General features: G+C 38.4%; 1 pseudogene; it reads left to right on the top strand.

The window, feature by feature from the left end:
- LOC131507976 (FACT complex subunit SSRP1-like) lies at positions 1 to 25,938 on the top strand (annotated as a pseudogene).
- The last annotated feature ends 553 nt before the right edge of the window (positions 25,939 to 26,491 follow it).

The raw sequence follows: 26,491 nt of genomic DNA, 5'->3' as shown, positions 1-26,491 counted from the left end.
ATGGGAGGCTGGGACTTGGTGACTGGCATCTACAGTGGGGAGCAGTGTTGTGGAAGTGAACCCTACACCTGTGGGGTCTGTGCTAACTCCAGGAAGCTGGTGTCAGAATTGACTTATAAGACACCAGGGTGGGTGTCGGGAGAGTTGGAAAATTGGTTGGAGTGGGAGTCCCTGCCACACAATTACATTGTGTGTCCGAAGTTGGTATGTGAGTCAGGAAAAAGTGTTTTCCTTTTAGGGAAAATTTGTAAACAAGGCAGACACCTTGCTAAACACACAAAAATGTGTAAAGATGGATATATCTGTCTCCATTGAAAGTGAAAACACTTTTAAACAAAAGATGCTATAAATAAAGCAAAAGGGTAGTGCCTAATGCAGAATAAAGAAAGAATTAGTATCTAAAACATTTGAAAAGTGTCCAGGATAAGGGTGCCTGCGTGGCTCAGTCAGTCAAGCATCTGACTCTTGATGTCAGCTCAGGTCATGATATCACGGTCTTGAGATTGAACCCCGTGTCTGGCTCCACACTGAGTGTGGAGCCTGCTTGGGATTCTCTCTCTACTTCTCTCTCTGCCCCTCTCCCTCTAGCTCTCTCTCAAAATAAATAAACATTTTTTAAAAGTGCAATATTGTACAGTGGAAAGAGAATGTAATAAATCCAATGCACGAGCTGTATGCCCTTTTTACCTCTCTGAACATTGCATTCCTCTTTTGTAAAAAGGGTGGATAGTAACATTCACCTACTGGTGTAGCTATGAAGGTTGGATGAATTGGCATAAGAACAGGTGCCGAATATCTAATCAGTGCACAATAAATATATTAATTATCTCAACCCAGGGACGGATCTATTACTTCAAGATAAATACATGCATAATTGTGTTTTTTTTATCATGTCTGGTAATATTACTGAAAAGTTCACTTCTGAGATGATACCATTTGGGAATCGGTATGGCTGCACAGTTTTATGTGTTTGTGGAATGGCGTGTTGACTCTGCAGTGCCTTCGGGAACCTGCATCTCTTCTTTCTATCCGGCTCTCTGTGGCATGTGGTTTTGTCTCCCATCCCCCTCATTTCCAGTCATAAGATGAGTACTCTACCTCTAGCATTATATTTTCTGCCCATAAATGAAGAAGAAAAAGAACAAAGTCAGTCGACTCGTTTGAAATGACTTTCCGAGAAGCTCTGCTCAAAGCTTCTATTTGGTTCTCATTGGCTAGAACTGTGTTAAATGGCGTCTGTAAGAGCAAGAGAGACCTGGGAAGATGATCTTGTAGTTGGGCACGCTCCCTTGAGCAAAAGCAGAGTTCTGTCGGTAAGAAGATGAGGACAATAAACAGAATCCATGTGGGAGCCAGCAGGACCGTGGCAGAGATCATTGTTTTCTGCATTCCAAGAGGACCTCCATGTTGAGTCCGGCTTCCCTGACTAGAGAAGATTTGGGGGTGACGATCTGATTGGAAAGTAACTGATTTAATTTTATTTAAGCCTCTCTGCATAGCAAGTGCTCTGCTCTTATTGAAATGACATGTATATTTGGGGTGTGGCTGCAGGAGTAGGGAGGTCGTTGATGGAGCTGGTAGGTGTGGAAATTCTGAAGTCTCCTGGAGTCTTCAGGTGAACCACGGCTTGTAATAATTCTGCTTTTAACATCCCCGGGCACACACACTTAAAATCGAGTTTTCTTTGCGTGTGGAGTGAATTAGCAAAGTACAAAGATCAAAACTCTTGTTAATAATGAGTTTTCATGAGGGGGGTTAAGTGGATTTGGGCAGAGCTGTGCTTTTCTCCTTTTAGCTTCTTTCCTTCTCTTCACACGCGCTTGTGGGAAGAAACTAATAGAACTAATATTCTTTGAGAGAAAACAATATTCTTCCCGAAAGAGAGCTTGCTTGAAGCAACCTCTTTTCGGCAGTGCTTCCTAAGGCTGTTAGGCCAGCCTTGTATAGACAGTGTGTGTATATCTATCTATCTATCTATCTATCTATCTATAGATATAGATATATCTGTAAAACAGAGTGTGTATATATATATATATATATATAACAGTGTGTGTATATATATATATATATATATATATATATATATATATATATAACAGTGTGTGTGTGTATATATATATATATATATATATATATATATATAACACAGGTGTGCTAGAGCTCCACTAATGAGCAGCATATACTTTTAGTTATATTCTCATTTGTGGTGTCATCAGGGTCCAAGAAAGCAGGAATATTACAAATTCAAGTTAAAAAACAAAAAAAGAAGGAAAGCTTTGAGGCTCTTTTAAGCCAGGTATTCTGGGAATCATAAATGAAATCAAACCTTTGAATTATTACAGTGCACCCCATTTACAGCAAACCATTCACCAGTGAAAATTACATGGAGAAAGAATGCTTTAAAGTCTATAAGAAAAGGGGAGAAATAAAACAGGTTTTCCTGTAATGTCAAGTTGGGCCAACCTTGACCAGCCTCCCTTCTAGAAGCACAGTTTGGCCCAATATCTTGATTTTTATATAAGTTCTGTTAACAATGGCTTTTGCACAAGGTAAAAACTGAAAACAACTTAATGACTTACCTCGAGTCTTAGCTTCCCTGGACACCGTAAACCAAGCCATGGACTCCTTAAAACTCTAACTGGCTTGTCTACAAAAGTCAACTTCAAATTTGATCTTGGATTCATTTAGAGGGATCGCTCCTATCACAATCAAAGGTGGTGATGAGTCTTCAGAAATCTCCCTGTAGCTACAAACAATGTCTGGATTAATAAGAACCATCTTGGATAAGGACATATGCTTGAGCTCCTTATTGTACTCACACGAGATAATGAAGGCACGCCATTCACAATCGTACCCTTTTCTGTTGCACAACAGTTTAAAATGGTTCTAGATGCTAACATGTGCAAAAAGTTGAAGTGTGCTTCCACTTTGAGTTTTAGCCCAAGCCGTCAGGCAGTGAGTGATGAAGACCGTGAAAACAGAGTGATAAGTATCAGCCTTTTATGGCTAATGTTATAGTGCATGGGTGTGAAAGAAGTGGGAGAGAATAGAAGATTATATTTATACATTCTGGACTGTGTAGTCCCTTTCAGTGGAGACTGATGCCTCAGGAGTTGTGAAGTCAATCACTAGAGGGTGGCATGAGGTCAGACACTGGTCCCCACCCAAAGCCTAGTACTTAGAGCAAAAGTTGAACAGGAGACAGGCCAGTCACATACCAATCAACTGGCATCTGACACCTGATCCAATCCGAGCAGGTGCAAGAACCAGGGTCCTGGAGCACAGTTAAGATTAGAGCTGACCAGAGTTGACGAGGACAAAAGGAAACTAAGAAACGCATCTCCTTTTGGGATGCACAGTTCTTTGTGGTGGCTTCTTGTAAAAGTATGTGCCCTTCCCTGCCCCCGAATGCCATGCTACCTCTGGTATTTGAGGGGTAGCGTTTGATAATATTTCATCAGGTTGTCATCTCCCCCGCACACACCTTTCTAGTTTTGACACATTTCACACAGATGTCGTACTTACTGTCTTGGGACAAGTCTGTGCACTTCACACAAACCAAGCTGTGTTAATACAAATGTCTGTAACTGATAAGGAATGAGGCATCTGGAAGATTTATTGCAGCTAAGACCAGAAAAGAGCTCTGTCCCTTCTCCTTCTCTCCCTGGAGACTGATGCCCTTTCATCTCTCCATCGAAACACTTGTTCTTCCAATTTTTCTATATTTGCCAAAGCAAAGATAATTCTCCCAGGTGCCAAATCTCTCTTTTTTGACTCAACCCTTCTATTCATCTACATGGAATGTCATCATGTCTGCCAATCTCTGCTTTTGAGTAGCTTTTGAATTTATATTTTCCTTTTCTCTCACTATCACCAGCTAGAGCAGACCCTGATCACATCAAACCTGGATTATTTTAATAATTTCTTCATTTGATGTGCTAGTTCCAGCCTTTTCTCTTCCCTATTTTCCACACCCCAAGCCCTCACTGTTGGATCCGTTGGTGCGATCTCTTTACCTGTAATAATAAATCTAACCCCTCCTGTAACACTTAGGATCTGTGCCCCCTTCTCCATCCAACAACCTCCTACCCCCTTCTCACCACTCTTCTCCCTGTTTCCAATTTTGCAGTGTTTCCCCCACTTCTTCTAACCGATTTTCTCTGCTTAAAATGTCTCCTCCTTCTTCTCCAGCTATCCAAATGCTATTTATCCATCTAAGTCCATGTCAATTTGTCTCCATTCTCTGAAAAATCTGGTCTCTTTAAATTCCATAGCCTTGTCAATTCCACACATTTAGGAATCTAGAAGATCATGTTCCGGTTTGTGTCGTTTAATTCTTGTTTTATAAGTTCAAGTTTGCTTCCTTCAACTGCTCTTGAGGGCGATGACTTTGGGATGCTACACTAAGCGGTCTTCCCTATAGTGGGAAGACATCTTCCCCTGCAGTGGGAAGAATGCAATGGCACAATACACACACGATGGTTATTTAATATATATCTATAAAATGTGTCTGAAAACATGAAAAAAAATGACATTAAGAAGGACTCTTGGAAGGTCAGCGTGGGATTTGGAGAGGTTTAAACATTTTATACACGAGAATTAATTTGAAGACACAAGGAATGAAGCATTCTGCACCCTCTGACCTTTGGACCAGCAGCAATGCTGGCACGTTATACTCCATTTTTTGGCCCTTCTACCACAGTTCCCGGGCTGCTTAATTGGCCTGCATTCCAAGTTCATCGCTGGAATGTAAGACATCACCTACACGTTTAAGTAAATAGTTAACTCTGACCTCTTGCTTTACCAAGTGGAACAGTGGTTTCAAACGTGGGACCCTACATCTCTGCCACATCCTTTGTCACTGTGTGATCCCCTCACATCTCAGTGTTAAATTCTCTGTCTCTTCCCCTGAAAATGATGCTAAAGCAAAACAGGGGTAAAGTCAGAGTCCAGGGGAAAAGAAGAATGAAGTAAATTTGATTTTAAACTGAGAAGCAGTTTTCATTTTAAATAACTTGCATACATGGAACCTTCAGTTAAAAAAAGTAATACGATTTTTGTTAAGCACCAAAGAAGCAGCGAGCCTGGGTGAAGTTGTATCTAGCTGGGGATTTGCTCAGCAGTTGGATAATCTGATTAGTAAATACTATAACAAGGTTAGAGAGTATACCCAGAATATGAAAATTTATTAAATAACCAAGAGTGAAAACTCTCTTCACTTAGGTCTTCCATATTCCATCTTCAGGGTCTATAGCAGAACTTTTTAAGGATTTTTTATAAAATCAAAAAAAGGAAAGGAAAGTTGATTTTAGACTATTTAAATAACACCAGGACTGGGTTCAAGGAAAACTGAACTGACATGCATTATCTCCGTACAGAAGTAGCACCTGGGAGTAATCAATTAATTCAGAATAAGAGCATCTCATTTGTATTATTCTTTTTTCTTTCTTTTTAACACATGTGGTTTAGAATTTCAATACTCAAACCATAACAGGCTGAAAATACCAAGTTGGCTCCCCAAATCTATGTTAGACAAGGTTAACCTTTAATAACATGCTGACTAATCTCACTCACCCTAAACATATTATTTTTGGATTTGACTTAAATAGCTAAGTTACCACTTTATCTCTCTCTTTGTCCAAGCCAATCTCTTCCCTCCCTCCGCTTTACAGTACCGTCTTTTCTTCTTGCTCAATATTATCAAACCAAACCACAAATCTAATTAAGCTGTCTTGATGGCCAAAATCTCTGCTCCTGGAGAAATGCATCATGCAGCACATGTAGGTAAGTGAATTAAAAAAGCATCCAGGCAGGTATCTGGTGAATGTCTCAGTTCATCCTTGCATAATAAACTATCTTCTCCTGCTCATTCATTTGTCAGTCACAGTAACTAAGGATTATTATTTGCTGAATGTACGTGACACCAGCAATTTGCAAAGTCTGTTGGCAAGAAAATCAGGTTAGAATGACAGAGTGAGAAATTAAGCAGAAGCCTGATGTAATTAGCTACAACAATCAGTGCTCTAATTTCTGATTTATTGTTTCCTGTTTTCCTGCTGCACTCCACTCTGTGTATACTGTATGCGCTTCATATAGGTCAAACAATTGCCTTATCAGTCCTGGCAAAGCGAGGGGTCAGAGTTAACAATATTTATTTAAACATGCAGGATGCTTCCCACTGCAATTAGGAAATAACTATTACTAATAGGTCCTTGGCACTACTTCCTCATTTATACAATTTTTTGGGGGAAAAAAAAGAAACAGAAACAAGAAAGAATTGGGATTTATTTCTTACATATGCACGAGAGTTGGCTTAGCTCTCCTTGTAAAAGAATTTTCCTTTCAAAAAAATCTATGCTTCTAAATGAGGCAAACAAATCATTATTGTTATAGCTGAATATTCTTTTAGGGGAAAAGTATCCTTCCTGATAATTAATACAGTTGTATTTTCAAATCTCTGTTAAAAGGTTTTTGTAGACCCCAGCCCCCTGGTAAACTCTCTGGAGGATGTCTTTGCTTTCCATCATTTGGCCACAAACTTAAAATGGAATTAGTCATCCTTTTCATAGTTTAAGAAAGCATTCTTTAAAACTGCATGTAAGATCTATTTCGAAGAGGAAAACCATGAGCATTTCTAAAGTCCAAGAAGAATTTTTAAAAAGAAACCTCTGAAATAGAACAATGAACTCCTGTAAGATAGAAATACCACTATGCTTAACTCAAAATAATGTTTACAACCTGAAAATATAAGTCAATGTAATATAAATTCAAATGAAATTTTTATCACTAGCCGGTAAAGGACAATTTTCTAGGCCCTTCCTTTTGAAAAACAAAGGAACTGGATATAATGAGATAAATACTTTTGCTTTTATTCTTTTTAAAAAAAAAATTTAAAAACTTTTTATTTTAATTTCAGTTCGTTAACATGGAGTGCCATCGCAGTTTCAGGGGTACTGTATGGTGATTCAACGATTCCATATGTTTTTATTCTTTCAGTTTCAAAAATTTACATATCAAATGCTCTCAGAGCACTATATACCTACAATAAGAGGAAGTGGAACATCTTTAGAAGGCCTTCAGGGAGTCCTCCACAGCCTGCAAAGCAATATGGACATTAAAAGACTACATTGAGTATCAGGAGACCTGGAATTTTATCCAGGCCATTTCTCTCATTAACTATTGGTCTTGAGCAAGTCATTTGCCCTCTCTAGATCTCATTTTCCTCATAGATTAAATTAGAAGTTTAGATTTGATCTTTAAATCTTCCTTATAACAAAAATTAGTGTATATCAAGCATTTATGTTCCATGTCAGGCACTATACAAATATTTTAGAAGCTCTATGTCTTTTTTTTTGCTATTAATACAACTAAATTAGAAACATTTCAAATTCCAATTAAATTAAAATTTAAAACATTATAATGGACAAAAAAGGGGCATTATGTATTTGCAAAACACATGAGGAGAAAAATTGTCTATTATACTTGCCCTTTTTTCTGCTCTTTCCATTGTTCTGTCTTTCCTGATGCTCCCTGATTCCTTATTTGTCATTTCCTTTTCATTTAAAGAACTTCCTTTAGCCATTCTTGAAGGGTAAGTCTGCTTGTGACCATTTTTTTTTTTAGTGTCCATTCATATGAGAATGTCTGGATTTCCTCTTCATTCCTAAAGGATAGTTTTCCTGGATATACATTTTACTGTTGACTGTTCTTTTCTTACAAGTTGAAAGACATTCCATGTCTTTTAATTCTCCCAGTAGTCTATGAACTAGGAACTCATTATCTCTGCTTTACAGATGAGGAAACTGAGACTTTGAAATTCAGTGGCTTGTCTGAGGTTATTCAGCTGGAATGAGACCCAGGGATCATTTCAAACCTATAATTAATACAAGTTAATTTGTGCTCATAATCCACGTGCTTAACCTTTTTGTTCTACAGTCTTACATCTTAAGCTCTTAACATATTAATACTGTAATCAAACATACATACAGATCCATGGAAATCAACACTGTAGTATACCTTAAACAAAAATGCAAAAATCCACAAGGTTCTACTGAAATAAGATGGATTACCTTAACACATGAGTATCCAATTGTACTTGTATCTAAGAATAGTTAAGTGAAAATGTCAGTAAAGATTTCCAAAATTAGAATGGAATCAATCACTAAATCATGCTGATTACATACTGTGTTCTTAATTCAGAATTTTATTCTATAGAATGCTATAGACATCTAAAATGCATGCTTTTCTCCCAAGAGGTTAATAATTCAGTTGGGGTTATAATCCATGTTATATATCCATTTATGATAAAAATTGAGGTGCACATACAAGCTGAAGGAAGTCATCTGAAGAAAGGATTTCAAATCTCAGAGCAAGAACAGTCAGTGCGTATTCATGGATGAGGTAGATGAATATAATCTACATTAATGCGAGTGGGGAGAAAGAGATTTACTGGAAAAAAAAACTGGCAGAAAGATGTTAGTTAAGGGATTGAATAGAGACAAGAATCTTTAAGAAAGTCTAATGTAATAGTGCTCAGGATAGAAGAATAGGTGTGTGTGTGTGTGTGTGTGTGTGTGTGTGTGTGTCCCAGGACCCTGTGACACTGTGTGTGTGTGTAGAGAGGAAAAGTAGGGAGAGAAGGGACCTCATATTGAAAGAAGTTACTTAGGCATTATTACAATGTTCTACTTATAATGGATAAAACCTGAAATGAAAGGTGCCAGTAGGAAAAGAGAGGGAAGACACATGTGAGAAATGTTTTTAAATTTGAAAAGAGTTTTATTTGTTCACTCAGTTATTTATTCATGTGATTAACCTTTCTTAAAATGTTCTTTTTAATTTTTTAAAAATATTATTTATTTTGGGACACAGAAAGTGAGCACAAGTGGTGAGGGAAGGTGAGGGAGAAAGAGGAAAGAAAATCCCTAGCAGGTTCCCCAGTGTAAGTATGGAGCCAGAGGTGGGGCTCCATCTCATGAACCGTGAGATCATGACCAGAGCCCAAATCAAGAGTCAGGTGCTCAACTGACTGAGCCACCCAGGTGCCCTGTAGGCTAAGTTTTGAGGGATAAATAGGTAGTATCCAAATGAAATACCAAAGTAAGGGTATTCCAAGGCATAAGATAAGCATGCTCTAAAGTGAGATATACTATTGCATGTTTGGGATTCTGAAAGAAGTTTGGAAAGGTGAAGTATGAGGTGCTAGAATATAGAATGGGAGACCTACCACTAGAAAAGAAAACTGGGACAAAATCTTAAAGAGTCTGTTATATCTTCATCTGAAGATAATAGGCAACAATGAATGGACAGTTGGGTTGCTTCCATATCTTGGCTATTGTAAATAATTCTGTAATAAACATAGGGGCGCATATATCTTTTCAAATCAGTGTTTTTAATTTCTTTGGGTAAATGTCCAGTAGTGGAATTACTGGATCATATAGTAATTCTGTTTTTAAGTTTTTGAGGAGCCTCCATATTGTTTTCCACAGTGGATGCACCAATTTACATTCCCACTAACAGTACTCAAGTGTTCCTTTTTCTCCACATCCTCACCAGAGAAACAAAAATACCATACCATTCCACTCATGTGGAATTTCAGATATAAAACAAATGAATAAAGAGAAGGGGAGACACACAAAAAAATACACTTGTTTTTGAATTTTATTTGAGAGAGAGAGAGAGAGAGAGAGAGCAAACAGGGGAGGGGGAAGAGGGTCAGAGAGAGAGAGAGAATCCTAAGCAGACTCCACACTCAGCACGGATGCCAACTCGAGGCTTGATTCCAAGACACCATGATCATGACCTAAGCCAACATCAAGAGTTGGCTGTTCAATCAACTGATCCACCCAGGTGCCCCCCAAAACATACTCTTAAATACAGAAAACTAACTGGCAGTTGCCAAAGGGGAGATGGGTGGGAGGATGGGTGAAATAGATAAAGGAGATAGAGTACACTTATTTTGATGAGCACTGAGTAATGTATAGAATTGTTGAATCATCCTTGGGAAGATGGCGGCGTAGGAGGACGCTGGGCTCACCGCGCGTCCTGCTAATCACTTAGATTCCACCTACACCTGCCTAAAGAACCCAGAAAACCGCCAGAGGATTAGCAGAACGGAGTCTCCGGAGCCAAGCGCAGACGAGAGGCCCACGGAAGAGGGTAGGAAGGGCGGCGAGGCGGTGCGCGCTCCACGGACTGGCGGGAGGGAGCCGGGGCGGAGGGGCGGCTCGCCGGCCAAGCAGAGCCCCCGAGTCGGGCTGGCAAAAGCGGAGGGGCCGGACGGACTGTGTTCTGACAGCAAGCGCGACTTAGCGTCTGGGAGGTCATAAGTTAACAGCTCTGCTCAGAAAGCGGAAAGGCTGGAGGACAAAGGGAGGGAGAGCTGCTGAGCCCCCGGACAGACGGCAGAGCTCAGCTTGGCGGGGAACAAAGGCGCTCGCCAGCGCCATCTCCCCCGCCCATCCCCCAGCCAAAATCCCAAAGAGAACCAGTTCCTGCCAGGGAACTTGCTCGCTCCGCGCAAACACCCAACTCTGTGCTTCTGCGGAGCCAAACCTCCGGCAGCGGATCTGACTCCCTCCTGCTGCCACAGGGCCCCTCCTGAAGTGGATCACCTAAGGAGAAGCGAGCTAAGCCTGCCCCTCCTGCCCCCGTGCACCTTGCCTACCCACCCCAGCTAATACGCCAGCTCCCCAGCACCACAAGCCTGGCAGTGTGCAAGTAGCCCAGACGGGCCACGCCACCCCACAGTGAATCCCGCCCCTAGGAGAGGGGAAGAGAAGGCACTCACCAGTCTGACTGTGGCCCCAGCGGTGGGCTGGGGGCAGACATCAGGTCGGACTGCGGCCCCGCCCACCAACTCCAGTTATACACCACAGCACGGGGGAAGTGCCCTGCAGGTCCTCACCGCTCCAGGGACTGTCCAAAATGACCAAACGGAAGAATTCCCCTCAGAAGAATCTCCAGGAAATAACAACAGCTAATGAACTGATCAAAAAGGATTTAAATAATGTAACAGAAAGTGAATTTAGAATAATAGTCATAAAATTAATCGCTGGGCTTGAAAACAGTATACAGGACAGCAGAGAATCTCTTGCTACAGAGATCAAGGGACTAAGGAACAGTCACGAGGAGCTGAAAAACGCTTTAAACGAAATGCAAAACAAAATGGAAACCACCACGGCTCGGATTGAAGAGGCAGAGGAGAGAATAGGTGAACTAGAAGATAAAGTTATGGAGAAAGAGGAAGCTGAAAGAAAGAGAGATAAAAAAATCCAAGAGTATGAGGGGAAAATTAGAGAACTAAGTGATACACTAAAAAGAAATAATATACGCATAATTGGTATCCCAGAGGAGGAAGAGAGAGGGAAAGGTGCTGAAGGGGTACTTGAAGAAATTATAGCTGAGAACTTCCCTGAACTGGGGAAGGAAAAAGGCATTGAAATCCAAGAGGCACAGAGAACTCCCTTCAGACGTAACTTGAATCGATCTTCTGCACGACATATCATAGTGAAACTGGCAAAATACAAGGATAAAGAGAAAATTCTGAAAGCAGCAAGGGATAAACGTGCCCTCACATATAAAGGGAGACCTATAAGACTCGTGACTGATCTCTCCTTTGAAACTTGGCAGGCCAGAAAGGCTTGGCACGATATCTTCAGTGTGCTAAACAGAAAAAATATGCAGCCGAGAATCCTTTATCCAGCAAGTCTGTCATTTAGAATAGAAGGAGAGATAAAGGTCTTCCCAAACAAACAAAAACTGAAGGAATTTGTCACCACGAAACCAGCCCTACAAGAGATCCTAAGGGGGATCCTGTGAGACAAAGTACCAGAGACATCACTACAAGCATAAAACATACAGACATCACAATGACTCTAAACCCGTATCTTTCTATAATAACACTGAATGTAAATGGATTAAATGCGCCAACCAAAAGACATAGGGTATCAGAATGGATAAAAAAACAAGACCCATCTATTTGCTGTCTACAAGAGACTCATTTGAGATCTGAGGACACCTTTAGATTGAGAGTGAGGGGATGGAGAACTATTTATCATGCTACTGGAAGCCAAAAGAAAGCTGGAGTAGCCATACTTATATCAGACAAACTAGACTTTAAATTAAAGGCTGTAACAAGAGATGAAGAAGGGCATTATATAATAATTACAGGGTCTATCCATCAGGAAGAGCTAACAATTATAAATGTCTATGCGCCAAATACCGGAGCCCCCAGATATATAAAACAGTTACTCATAAACATAAGCAACCTTATTGATAAGAATGTGGTCATTGCAGGGGACTTTAACACCCCACTTACAGAAATGGATAGATCATCTAGACACACAGTCAATAAAGAAACAAGGGCCCTGAATGATACATTGGATCAGATGGACTTGACAGATATATTTAGAACTCTGCATCCCAAAGCAACAGAATATACTTTCTTCTCGAGTGCACATGGAACATTCTCCAAGATAGATCATATACTGGGTCACAAAACAGCCCTTCATAAGTTTACAAGAATTGAAATTATACCATGCATACTTTCAGACCACAATGCTATGAAGCTTGAAATCAACCACAGGAAAAAGTCTGGAAAACCTCCAAAAGCATGGAGGTTAAAGAACACCCTACTAACGAATGAGTGGGTCAACCAGGCAATTAGAGAAGAAATTAAAAAATATATGGAAACAAACGAAAATGAAAATACAACAATCCAAACTCTTTGGGACGCAGCGAAGGCAGTCCTGAGAGGAAAATACATTGCAATCCAGGCCTATCTCAAGAAACAAGAAAAATCCCAAATACAAAATCTAACAGCACACCTAAAGGAAATAGAAGCAGAACAGCAAAGGCAGCCTAAACCCAGCAGAAGAAGAGAAATAATAAAGATCAGAGCAGAAATAAACAATATAGAATCTAAAAAAACGGTAGAGCAGATCAACGAAACCAAGAGTTGGTTTTTTGAAAAAATAAACAAAATTGACAAACCTCTAGCCAGGCTTCTCAAAAAGAAAAGGGAGATGACCCAAATAGATAAAATCATGAATGAAAATGGAATTATTACAACCAATCCCTCAGAGATACAAACAATTATCAGGGAATACTATGAAAAATTATATGCCAACAAATTGGACAACCTTGAAGAAATGGACAAATTCCTAAACACCCACACTCTTCCAAAACTCAATCAGAAGGAAATAGAAAGCTTGAACAGACCCATAACCAGTGAAGAAATTGAATCGGTTATCAAAAATCTCCCAACAAATAAGAGTCCAGGACCAGATGGCTTCCCAGGGGAGTTCTACCAGACGTTTAAAGCAGAGATAATACCTATCCTTCTCAAGCTATTCCAAGAAATAGAAAGGGAAGGAAAACTTCCAGACTCATTCTATGAAGCCAGTATTACTTTGATTCCTAAACCAGACAGAGACCCAGTAAAAAAAGAGAACTACAGGCCAATATCCCTGATGAATACGGATGCAAAAATTCTCAATAAGATACTAGCAAATCGAATTCAACAGCATATAAAAAGAATTATTCACCATGATCAAGTGGGATTCATTCCTGGGATGCAGGGCTGGTTCAACATTCGCAAATCGATCAACGTGATACATCACATTAACAAAAAAAAAGAGAAGAACCATATGATCCTGTCAATCGATGCAGAAAAGGCCTTTGACAAAATCCAGCACACTTTCTTAATAAAAACCCTTGAGAAAGTCGGGATAGAAGGAACATACTTAAAGATCATAAAAGCCATTTATGAAAAGCCCACAGCTAACATCATCCTCAATGGGGAAAAACTGAGAGCTTTTTCCCTGAGATCAGGAACACGACAGGGATGCCCACTCTCACCGCTGTTGTTTAATATAGTGCTGGAAGTTCTAGCATCAGCAATCAGACAACAAAAGGAAATCAAAGGCATCAAAATTGGCAAAGATGAAGTCAAGCTTTCGCTTTTTGCAGATGACATGATATTATACATGGAAAATCCGATAGACTCCACCAAAAGTCTGCTAGAACTGATACATGAATTCAGCAAAGTTGCAGGATACAAAATCAATGTACAGAAATCAGTTGCATTCTTATACACTAACAATGAAGCAACAGAAAGACAAATAAAGAAACTGATCCCATTCACAATTGCACCAAGAAGCATAAAATACCTAGGAATAAATCTAACCAAAGATGTAAAAGATCTGTATGCTGAAAACTATAGAAAGCTTATGCAGGTAATTGAAGAAGATATAAAGAAATGGAAAGATATTCCCTGCTCATGGATTGGAAGAATAAATATTGTCAAAATGTCAATACTACCCAAAGCTATCTACACATTCAATGCAATCCCAATCAAAATTGCACCAGCATTCTTCTTGAAACTAGAACAAGCAATCCTAAAATTCATATGGAACCACAAAAGGCCCCGAATAGCCAAAGTAATTTTGAAGAAGAAGACCAAAGCAGGAGGCATCACAATCCCAGACTTTAGCCTCTACTACAAAGCTGTCATCATCAAGACAGCATGGTATTGGCATAAAAACAGACACATAGACCAATGGAATCGAATAGAAACCCCAGAACTAGACCCACAAACGTATGGCCAACTCATTTTTGACAAAGCAGGAAAGAACATCCAATGGAAAAAAGACAGTCTCTTTAACAAATGGTGCTGGGAGAACTGGACAGCAACATGCAGAAGGTTGAAACTAGACCACTTTCTCACACCATTCACAAAAATAAACTCAAAATGGATAAAGGACCTGAATGTGAGACAGGAAACCATCAAAACCTTAGAGGAGAAAGCAGGAAAAGACCTCTCTGACCTCAGCCGTAGCAATCTCTTACTCGGCACATCCCCAAAGGCAAGGGAATTAAAAGCAAAAGTGAATTACTGGGACCTTATGAAGATAAAAAGCTTCTGCACAGCAAAGGAAACAACCAACAAAACTAAAAGGCAACCAACGGAATGGGAAAAGATATTTGCAAATGTCACATCGGACAAAGGGCTAGTATCCAAAATCTATAAAGAGCTCATCAAACTCCACACCCGAAAAACAAATAACCCAGTGAAGAAATGGGCAGAAAACATGAATAGACACTTCTCTAAAGAAGACATCCGGATGGCCAACAGGCACATGAAAAGATGTTCAACGTCGCTCCTCATCAGGGAAATACAAATCAAAACCACACTCAGATACCACCTCACGCCAGTCAGAGTGGCCAAAATGAAGAAATCAGGAGACTATAGATGCTGGAGAGGATGTGGAGAGACGGGAACCCTCTTGCACTGTTGGTGGGAATGCAAATTGGTGCAGCCGCTCTGAAAAGCAGTGTGGAGGTTCCTCAGAAAATTAAAAATAGACCTACCCTATGACCCAGCAATAGCACTGCTAGGAATTTATCCAAGGGATACAGGAGTACTGATGCATAGGGGCACTTGTACCCCAATGTTTATAGCAGCACTCTCAACAATAGCCAAATTATGGAAAGAGCCTAAATGTCCATCAACTGATGAATGGATAAAGAAATTGTGGTTTATATACACAATGGAATACTACATGGCAATGAGAAAAAATGAAATATGGCCTTTTGTAGCAACGTGGATGGAACTGGAGAGTGTGATGCTAAGTGAAATAAGCCATACAGAGAAAGACAGATACCATATGGTTTCACTCTTATGTGGATCCTGAGAAACGTAACAGAAACCCATGGGGGAGGGGAAGGGAAAAAAAAAAAAAAAAAAAGAGGTTAGAGTGGGAGAGAGCCAAAGCATAAGAGACTGTTAAAAACTGAGAACAAACTGAGGGTTGATGGGGGGTGGGAGGGAGGGCAGGGTGGGTGATGGGTATTGAGGAGGGCACCTTTTGGGATGAGCACTGGGTGTTGTATGGAAACCAATTTGACAGTAAATTTCATATATTAAAAATAAATAAATAAATAAATAAATAAATAAATAAATAAATAAATAAAATAAAAAAATAAAAAAATAAAAAAAATGGAAAAAAAAATAAATAAATAAAATGATTCATTAGTAAAAAAAAAAAAAAAAAAAAAAAAAAGAATTGTTGAATCATCATATTGTACACCTGAAACTAAGATAACATTATATGTTAGTTATATTTCAATTGTTAAAAAGAAAGAGAAAGAAGAAAAAATAAAATGAACAATGAACGTGATTGGATTTGAATCTGGGAAACCCAGATATTCAGTGTATACGATTATGTCAGCTGCAAGCAAAGGTAGTTTTATTTTTTACTTCCCAATCTGTATACCTTTTATTTTCCTTTCTTGTCTTATTGCAATAGCTAGAACTTCCAATAGGATAGTTAAAAAGAAGTAATGAGAGGAGACCTCCTTGCCTTGTTCTTGATAACTAGTGGATATGCTTCAAGTTTCTCATCATTATGTTAGCTGTAAGGATTTTTTGTTGTTTGTTTGGGGCGGGGTGGGGGGGTTGTTTGTTTTTTATAGATATTTCTTATCAAGTTGAAGAAATTCTCATCTATTCCTAGCTTACTAAAATTATTTATCATGAATTGGTGTTGGATTTTGTCAAATGCTTTTTCTGCACCTACTAATATGATCATGTGGGTTTTTTTTTTATAGAAAGTTGATGCAATGGATTACATAAACTGATTTTTTTAAATTTTTTTAACGTTTATTTATTTTTGAGACAGAGAGAGACAGAGGATGAATGGGGGAGGGTCAGAGAGAGAGGGAGACACAGAATCTGAAACAGGCTCCAGGCTCTGAGCTGTCAGCACAGAGCCGACACAGGGTTTGAACTCACGGACCATGAGATCATGACTTCAGCTGAAGTTGGACGCTTAACCGACTGAGCCACCCAGGCACCCCTACATAAACTGATTTTTGAATGTTGAATCAGGTTTGTATACCTGGGATAAATGTCATTTGGTTATGGTGTATAATTCCTTTTATACATTGTTGAATTCTACTTGCTATTATTTCATTGAGAATTTTTACATCTTTGCTCAAAAAGAAATTATTTCTCCTAATCCCTTTGTCTGATTTTGGTATTAGAGTGATGCTAGCATCATAGAATGAGTTATAAAGTATTCTTTCTGCTTCTGTCCTCTGAAAGACATTGTCAATAACTGATACATTTTCTTCCTAAAATGTGAAGTGGAATTCGAAAGTGAATCTGTCTAGACCCCACCTTTCTATTTGAGGAAGTTATTAATTTTTGACTCAGATTATTTAATACATATAGGCTTATTCAGTTTGTCTATTCTTTCTTGTGTGACTTTTGGTATTTTATGTTTTTCAAGGAATTTCATCTAGATTATCAGTTTATGGGCATAGAGTTAATTCATAGCATTTCTTGATTAGCCATTTAATGTCCAAGGGATCTGTAGTGATGTCCTTTCTTTTATTTCACATATTAGTAATTTATATTGTCTCTCTCTCTTTTTTTTTTTTCTTACTTAGCCTGGCTACAAGACTACTGATTTTATGTATCTTTCAAAGAACAAGTATACGATTTTGTTGATTGATTTCCTATTTCCAATTTTATTGATATCTGCTTATTGTTTCTTTTCTTATGCTTACTCTGAATTTAATTTGCTCTTATTTTTTCTTATTTGCTCTTATTATTTTCAGTTTAAGTTTCTAAGGAAGAGACTTAGTGTACCTATTTTTGATATTTCTTCTTTTCTAATATATTCATTTAATGTTATAAATTTCTCTCTATGGACTGTTATTGCTACATCCTACAAACTTCGTTGTGTTTTCATTTTTATTTAGTTGAAAATATTTTTAAATTTCTCTTGGGATTTCTTTGATCCATGCTTTATTTAGAAGTGTGCTCTTTAAACTCATGTATTTTGAGATTTCCTACTCATCTTTCTGTTATTGACCGCTAGTTTAATTCCATTGTGATCTGAGAGCAGACATTGTATGATTTCTATTTTTTCAAATCTGCTATGGTGTGTTTGTGGCCCAGAATGTGGTTTGCCTTGGTTGCATGTTTCATATGAGCTTAAGAAGCATGTCTATTGTGTTTGATGAAGTAGTCCGTGGATGTCCATTATAGCCAGTTGAACAATGGTGTTGCTGAGTTCAACTATATCCTTATAGATTTTCTGCCTCTTTTATCTGACCATTTCTGATAGAGGGATACTGAAGTCTCCAACTCTGATGTGGTCTCATCTATTTCTCCTTGCACTTCTGCCTCATGTAATTTGTTGCTCCAACGTTAGGCACCTACATGTTAAAAATCATTATCTTCCTGGAGAATTGATCCCTTTATCATTCTTTAATGTCCTTTTTTATTGCTGATAATTTTCCCTGCTTTGAAATTTTCTCTGTGTAATTAATATAGCTACTTCTTTTTTTTTTTTAGAGTTATCATGGTATATATTTCTTCATCCATTTATTTTTAGTCTATATGTGTCTATATATATATATATAGTGGGCTTCTTATACACAACACATATTTGAATCTTGTTTTTTGATATACTCTAACAATCTCCAACTTTTAATTGTCCAATTTAAACCATTGGTGTTTGAGATGATTATTGATATAGTTGGATTAATATCTATCATATTTATTACTGTTTTCTATTTGTTGTCCCTGTTCTTTTTTGCTTTTCTGTCTTCTACTCTTTTTCTGCCTTTGAATTGAACATTTTATATAACTCCATTTTCTCTCCTTTGTTAATGTACAAATTATACTATTTTTTAAAACTTTTTGTAGTGGTTGTTCTGGAATGTATAATATATATTTATTATAAATCTAAGAACACTTTCTAATAACACTATACCACTTCATGGTAGTGTGAGTAACTTATAATAATAAAATAATCTTAATTCCTCTCTCCCATGCCTTGAATCATTGCTGTCATTCATTTAACTTATTATAGCATACATAAGCATATGTATAAGTATATATACATATGTAAGATGCATACATTAGCACACATAATCAAATAGGTTGTTTCTGAAAGAACAGAAACATAGGATCATCTCAATAGACACAAAAAAAGTATTTAACAAAGTTCTACATCCATTTATGATAAAAACATTTAATAAGTTAGACACGGAAGGAGCATTGCAACATAATAAAGGCCATATATGACAAGCCTATAGTTAACATCATGCTTAATGGTAAAAGGTTAAAGCTTTTCCTCTGATAAGGAACAAGAGAAGGATTCCCACTCTCACCACTTCTACTCAACATAGTGCTGGAGATCCTTGCTAGAAAAATCAGATAAAATAATAATAATAATAATAATAATAAATTAATAATAATAATAATAATAATAGACATCAGAATTAGAAAGGAAGAAATGAAGCTGTTCTATTTGGAGATGACATAATTTTATGTATAAAAAATCCTAAAGACTCAACTAAAAAACTGTTGGAACTAATCAATGAATTCAGTGAAATTGCAAGATACAAAATTAACACACAAAAATTAGTAGTGTTTCTACACACTAACAACTAATTTTCTGAAAAAGAAACAAAAACAATTGATTCCATCCAGAATAACATCAAAAACAATAAAATAATTAGGAATAAATTTAACTGAGAAGATGAAAGATCTCTACTCTGAAAACTACAAGCCACTGATGAAAGAAATTGAAAGAGACACAAATAAGTGGAAAGGTATCCCATGTTCATGCATTGGAAGAAATAATATTAAATGTTGCTAAAATACCATCTATAGATTTAATGCAATCCTTATCAAGATTCCAGTGGCATTTCTTACAGAAATTAAAAAAAAATACTACTAAAATTTATATGGAACCACAGAAGACCCTGGATAGCAAAAGAAGTCCCGAGGAAGAACAATGCAGGAGGCATCACACTTCCTGATTTCAAGCTGTATTATAAACCTATAGTAATTAAAACAGTACATTACTGGCACAAAAGCAGACAAATAGACCAATAGGACAGAATCAAAATCCAGAAACAAATCCAAGTACATACAGTTAACCAATATTTAATAAGACTACAATATTTAATAAGAAGCCAAGGATACTCAATGGAGAAAAAAACAGTGTCTTTAATAAAAGGTGTTGGGAGAATTGTATATTCACATGTAAAAGAATGAAAATCAAAAATTAACTCAAAACTGATTTTTTTTTTTAATTTTTTTTTCAACGTTTTTTATTTATTTTTGGGACAGAGAGAGACAGAGCATGAACGGGGGAGGGGCAGAGAGAGAGGGAGACACAGCATCGGAAACAGGCTCCAGGCTCCGAGCCATCAGCCCAGAGCCTGACGCGGGGCTCGAACTCATGGACTGCGAGATCGTGACCTGGCTGAAGTCGGACGCTTAACCGACTGCGCCATCCAGGCGCCCCTCAAAACTGATTATTAAAGGCTTAAATGTATACTTGAAACCATTAAACTCATAGAAGAAAACAAGAAAAAATCTCCTTGACATGGGTCTTGGTAATATTTTTTTTGGAAATCACACATAAAGCAAAGGCAACAAAATCAAAATAAACAAGTGGGGTTATACCACACTAAAAATCTTCTGGACAGCAAAAGAAACCATCAACAGAGTAAGAAGACAGCCCTTGGAATAAGAAAAATATATCTGCAAATCATGTATCTGATAAGGGGTTAATATCCAAAATATATAAAGAACTCCTACAACTCAATAGCAAAAATAATAACAATAACAATAATAATAATCCAATTCAAAAAGGGCAAAGGACCTGAATAGATATTTTTCAAAGAGAATATATGAATGGCCAACAAGTACATGAAAAGATGTTCAACATCACTTGTCATTAAGAAAATGTAAATTAAAACCACAATGAGATATCACCACCTGCCCCTTAGAATGGTCATCATAAAAAAGACAAGAGAAAACAAATGCTGGTGTAATTGTGGAGAAAAAGAAACTCCTTTGCATTGTTGGTGGGATTGTAAATTGTCATGGCCATGATGGAAAAACAGTATGGGGATACTCAAAAAACTAAGAATAGAACTACCATATGATCCAGCAACTCCACTTCTGGGAATGTATCTAAAGGAAACTAAAACACTAACTTGAAAAGATACCTGCACCCCCCCCCCCCGCCACAATGTTCATAGCAGTATTATTGACAATAGCCACGACATGGTAATAACCTAAGTGTCTGTCAATAGATGAATGGATAAATGTGGCACATATATACAATGGCATAAAAAATGAGAAAAATCCAACCATCTGCAACAACATGGATGGATCTTAAGGGCATTATAAAATAAGTCAGGGAAAGACAACTACTATATGATCTCACTTATATGTGGAATCTAAACACAAATCAAAATAAAAAAAAACAAAGCAAAAAACACCAGACTCCTAGAAAAAGACATCATATTTGTGGTTACCAGAGGTAGAGGGTGAAGGGGGGTAAGTGGAGGAATGTAGTCAAAATATACAAACTTCCAGTGATAAGAGATAAGTTCTAGGGTAGTAATGTACAACATGATGACTAGAGTTAATATTGCTGTATGATATCTAGGAAAATTGTTAATGCAGTTGATCCTAAGGGTCCTCATCACAAGGAGGATTTATTTTCTTTTTATTGTATCTATATGAAATGATGGATGTTAACAAAACCTATTGTGTTAATCATTTCACAGCATGTGTAAATCAAATCATCATGCTACACACCTTAAACTTACGCGGTGATGTTTATCAAATTGTTTCTCAATTAAATGCATTGTTACTAGTATTGTTTTGAACAAACTGTTATCTGTGATATCAGTTAAGGATAAGAAAATTTTAAGTTTTGGGACACCTGGGTGGCTCAGTCAGTTAAGCGTCTGACTTCAGCTCAGGTCATGATCTTACATTTCGTGAGTTTGAGCCCCGCATCGGTCTCTGTGCTGACAGCTCAGAGCCTGGAGCCTGCTTCAGATTCTGTGTCTCCTTCTCTCTCTGCCCCTCTCCTGCTCATGCTTTGTCTCTCTCTGTCTCTCAAAAATGAAGAAATGTTAAAAAAATATATATATATAAAGTTTTTAACTTTATCTTTATTATTTCTTCTTCAGTGCTCTTCCCTTCTTTATGTAGATCTGAGTTTCTGACCTATATTGTTTCCCTCTTCTTTAAAGCACTTCTTTTACCATTTTTTGCAAGGCAATGCTACTGGCAACAAACTCTCTTAATTTTTGTTTATGTGAGAAAGGCTTTAGTTTGCCCTCCCTTTTGAAGAATAATTTTTCAGGGTACAAAAAACTAGTTGGTGTTTTTGTTTTGTTTTGTTTTGTTTTCTCTCAACACTAAATATTTCACTCCACTCCCTTCTCACTTGGATGGTTTTTGAGCCGTCGGACGTAATTCACATCTTTGTTCGTCTTTAGTCAGGGTGTTTCTTCCCTTTGCCTTCTTTCAGGATTTTATTTTTATCTTTGATTTTCTGTAGTTTAAAAATATCTGCCTGGTATAGGTTTGGGTTTTTTTTTTTTTTTTTGTTTTGTTTTTTTTTTTTTTTTTTTTTATTTATCCTGTTTGGTGTTCTCTGAACTTTCTGGATCTACGGCTTGGTGTCTGACATTAACTTAGGGAAATTCTCCGTCATTATTGATTCAAATATTTATTTGTTCCTTTCTCGTTTTCTTCCCCTTGTGGAATTCCCATTACACGTATGTCACACCTTTTGTAGTTGTCCCTCGGTCTTTGATATTCTGTTCTTTTCCTTCAGTCTCTGTCTCATTGCTTTTCAGTTTGGGAGGTTCCTATGGACATATCCTCAAGCTCAGGGATTTTTTCTTCAGTCCTTTCCAGTCTACTAATTAGCCCGTTAAAGGCATTCTTCATTTCTGTTATAGTGTGTTTTTTGGTTGTTGTTGTCATTGTTGTTGTTATCTCTAGCATTTTTCTTTGGTTCTTTTTAGGATTTCCATCTCTCTGCTTACAATCGCTATTTGTTCTTGTATGCTGTCTACTCTATCCATTAGAGCTCTTAGCATATGAATCATAGTTTTTTAATTCCTGGTATGATAAATTCAACAGTCCTGCCATGTCTGGTTCTGACACTCGTTCTATCTTTTCAAATTGTGGGGGGGTGGAGGGGCCTTTTGGTATACCGTGTAATTTTTTCTCAAGAGCCACATGTGAGGTACTTGGGTAAAAGGAGTTGCTGTAAATAGGTCTTCAGTAATGTGGTGGTGAGATGTGGGGAAAGAGCAAGTGTTCTATAGTCATGAGATTAGGTCTCAGACTTTTAATAAGCCTATACCCCTGGACTATGAAGTTCAGAAGTATTTCTTAGTTTTTTTCCTCCATCCTTCAGTGGTAAAGGATGGCTAGAGTGGGTTGGAGTTGGATATTCCCTTCTTCCACATGGAAAGCTAGAGCGACTGGAATTTGGCTTTTCCCTCCCTCTAAGACAGTTAGGCTCCAATAATACCTGGTTCACGTGGCAATTTCCACACATGAGCCTCTGCTCCTGTGAGCTATGACTTTCTATATTCACCTGTCTGTCTCTCCTATCTTGAGGGCCCTGTGTTCTCATTTCTCCTTTGGATCCTAGAAGAGTTGTTGATTTTTCTGTCTGTTCAGCATTTTACTTGTTATTAGGATAGAGTGGCAACTTCCAAGCTCTTTACATGTGGAACCAGAAACAGGAAGCCCTTAGTTGTTTTTTTTTTATGTGAATGATAGGGTAAACATTGATGTCATTTATAGAAACAATATTTGCTATTACTGAGGTATTGTTGACGTATATATAGGCATAGCTGGGACATAAACCTATACACAATCCATATGAAGCTGTTCTATGAAAGGCCTACATTCCTTAATTCTTTCATTTACTCCACAAATATTTACTGAGTGCAAAATAGGCTCTGTACTGTTTTGAAAAAACAGTGGGGAACAAGTAAGACAAATCTTTATTCTCATGGCAGAAAGTCAGGAGTTCAAGGTACCTATCAGAAGTGAAAGGCTCTATGAATGCTAATTGGCTAAAGTTGAGGCTCCTGGGTGTGATATTTAAGAATAGCAAGACAGGCAAAGTGGACAACATCCAGGCTGGAGCATTAATGGAAGGTCATCTAGTACAACGTAGTTCTGGATCATGGACTTAAATTACTCAAAAAGAACAGCCACGTCTACAAGTATGATGGCATATGAGAATCTGGATTTAGGGAACTCTGATTTCTTCGAAACTCACTGTTGCCTCGAACTAATGGAGAAGGTCCTATTTATGAAGGGCAGAAGCTGAGGGACGGTGAAGTTTGGTGGACTGCTGCCTTCCTTTGACATTGGTGGCCGTCTGCTTTTTGGAATACTCCTCAGCAACATGTCTCAGTGCACCACAGGCAAGAATGAGGTGACACCAGAATTCCACCAGAATGTTGATGTCAAAATCTCTCTCACGGAGGTGCACTTCTGTGGGTCTCCCACCCTAGAGGATGACGTGGACCTGATTGAGGCCTTTGCCCAATACATGCTAAGATGTACATAATCCTGGAGGCATTGAAGATACATCTTCCAGAAGCTGCAATGTGTGACTTCTCTTGATCGTGAGAACATTTGGATCTACCCCAACCTTCTGCACTTGCACAGCAAGTTCTTTGACTATAAGATCCCCTACACCATGATACTTAATCTCTTTTCACTACTCTACAACGACTAGCACCAGAGGCTTTTTGTGATTAGCCTGAATCTGCCCATCAGGCAGGATCAAACCTAATGCCACTTCCTGACCCTTCTTTTCCCCAAGAACAAGGACATTTTCTTGACTCCTATTACGAATAAGGAAGAGATGAAGAAGCCCTTTGACAGGCAGATCACCAAGAACATGTCAAGATGCCTCCAAGAGATGTTAATTGGGTCATGAAAACACTGGTCAACCACAAGCTTCCAGGCAACTTCCAAGGGCTCTCGGGGGCTCAGTGCATGTGCATCATCTGCTCCTGTAAGGCAGGCTCAAGACTAGTACATCTGCCGGAGCAAGGTTTATCTACGTTCATAAACCACCTGTGTGCATCTGCTTTGACAAGATCTCCTTCGTCAACTTTGCCTGTGGCTTCACCCCCACTTGCTCCTTTGACTTTGATACTGAGACCAAGCAGGGCACCTTCAGAAGCATCGAGAGGCAGGTGCATGGGAACCTGATTTTGTTAATGCAAAAAATTCAACATCAAAAATGAAATATTGGAAGAGAGGGTAAACCAAAACTACAGCAAATAGGGCTCTAACTGCAATGAAGAGGAGCACCACGCCCACTTGGACTTGATAAAAGGATACCTACTTAGAGAATGCCATCAACAGTAGAGATGACTCAAGAGAAGGAACGAATAAGTCATTCAGCTCAGGAGAGGAAGAAGAAATGGCAGAGAGATTTGACAGCAAGACCTCTGCCAGTTCCTCCAGTAATGAGGACGACTGTGCCTGGAGTGAGAAGAAGAGGAAACACCTCAAAAAGACCAAGAATCATAAAGGTTGCAAGAAGCCTTTGGAGAAGGGAAAAGACCTCAGTGCCCCCCCAAAAGGCATATTTATGCATAGATGCTGTGGCTCGATCCTGAGTGAGAAAAGATCAAGTCAGACCATCTTAACATTAGTATTAATGAAACTTTCCAAGAAGGCAAACGAGACCTGGAGGGGAATGCCCAAAGAGAAGAAAGACAAGTGGGATTGCAAGGCTGAGGATACGAGAGGGAATATGACAAAGCCATGAAAGAACATAAAGGGGTCCATGGTGAGTCTTCTAAGAGAGACAAGTCAAAGAAAAAGAAAAGAAAGCTAAATGTGGGAAAGAAATCAATGCCTTCTAGGAGCTCATTATCCAAGTCATTCTCAAGGCAGCTAAATGAGGCCTTCAAGAAAATAGTCTGTGTCCTGTGAAGATAACTTTTCAGGAAAGAACAAAAGCAAAAAAAAGAAGACAAGCAGGAAAGGACTCTGAAGAAGAGGAACAGCCAGTACTTCCCCAGCTCAGAGGATTGCGTGACAGGATCTGATAAGCTGAGAGGAGGGAAATGTTCTTTCCTTGTACTTGTCCTGTCACACCTTAGTCTCTCCATCCATGTTTCAGTACCAGTTTCTCCTTGTGTGAAATGTCATCCTCAGGTTATGTGCCATCCAAACAAGTTCTCCTGATGATATACCCTTCCTTGGGGAAGCAGGAGAGGTGTCTTATCTGCTACTTCTCAGGGATGACTCTATAACTTGGGAGAGCTTGGGTCAGAGGCAGGGTAATGCAGGATCAAAATCCTCCTAATTTCCAACCTTTAGGATATATGCTTCTTGTTCAGGTCAAGTTGCTACAGCAGGGGTCATGTGAGGTCGGGCCTGTCGCTTCTAACTGGGGCCTATTTCTACTTTTATTTTGTATTTCTGGTCTGTGAAAATCAACATTTAAATAGAGGGAACTGACTTCGGGGAAGAAAGAGAAGGAGGGGATGATCAATTTTGCCAAATACTACTGATTGGTAGAGAAAGACAATGGCAAATGGAGGTTAATGATGACCTTGACAAAAGCAGATTCATGAGCTTTGAGGTAATACATCTAGG

Source organism: Neofelis nebulosa, chromosome 3, assembly GCF_028018385.1.
Source record: "Neofelis nebulosa isolate mNeoNeb1 chromosome 3, mNeoNeb1.pri, whole genome shotgun sequence".
NCBI classification, from domain to species: Eukaryota; Metazoa; Chordata; class Mammalia; order Carnivora; family Felidae; genus Neofelis; species Neofelis nebulosa.
The sequence above is the reverse complement of the archived record's forward strand: the minus strand, read 5'-3'. Positions and strand labels throughout refer to the sequence as shown.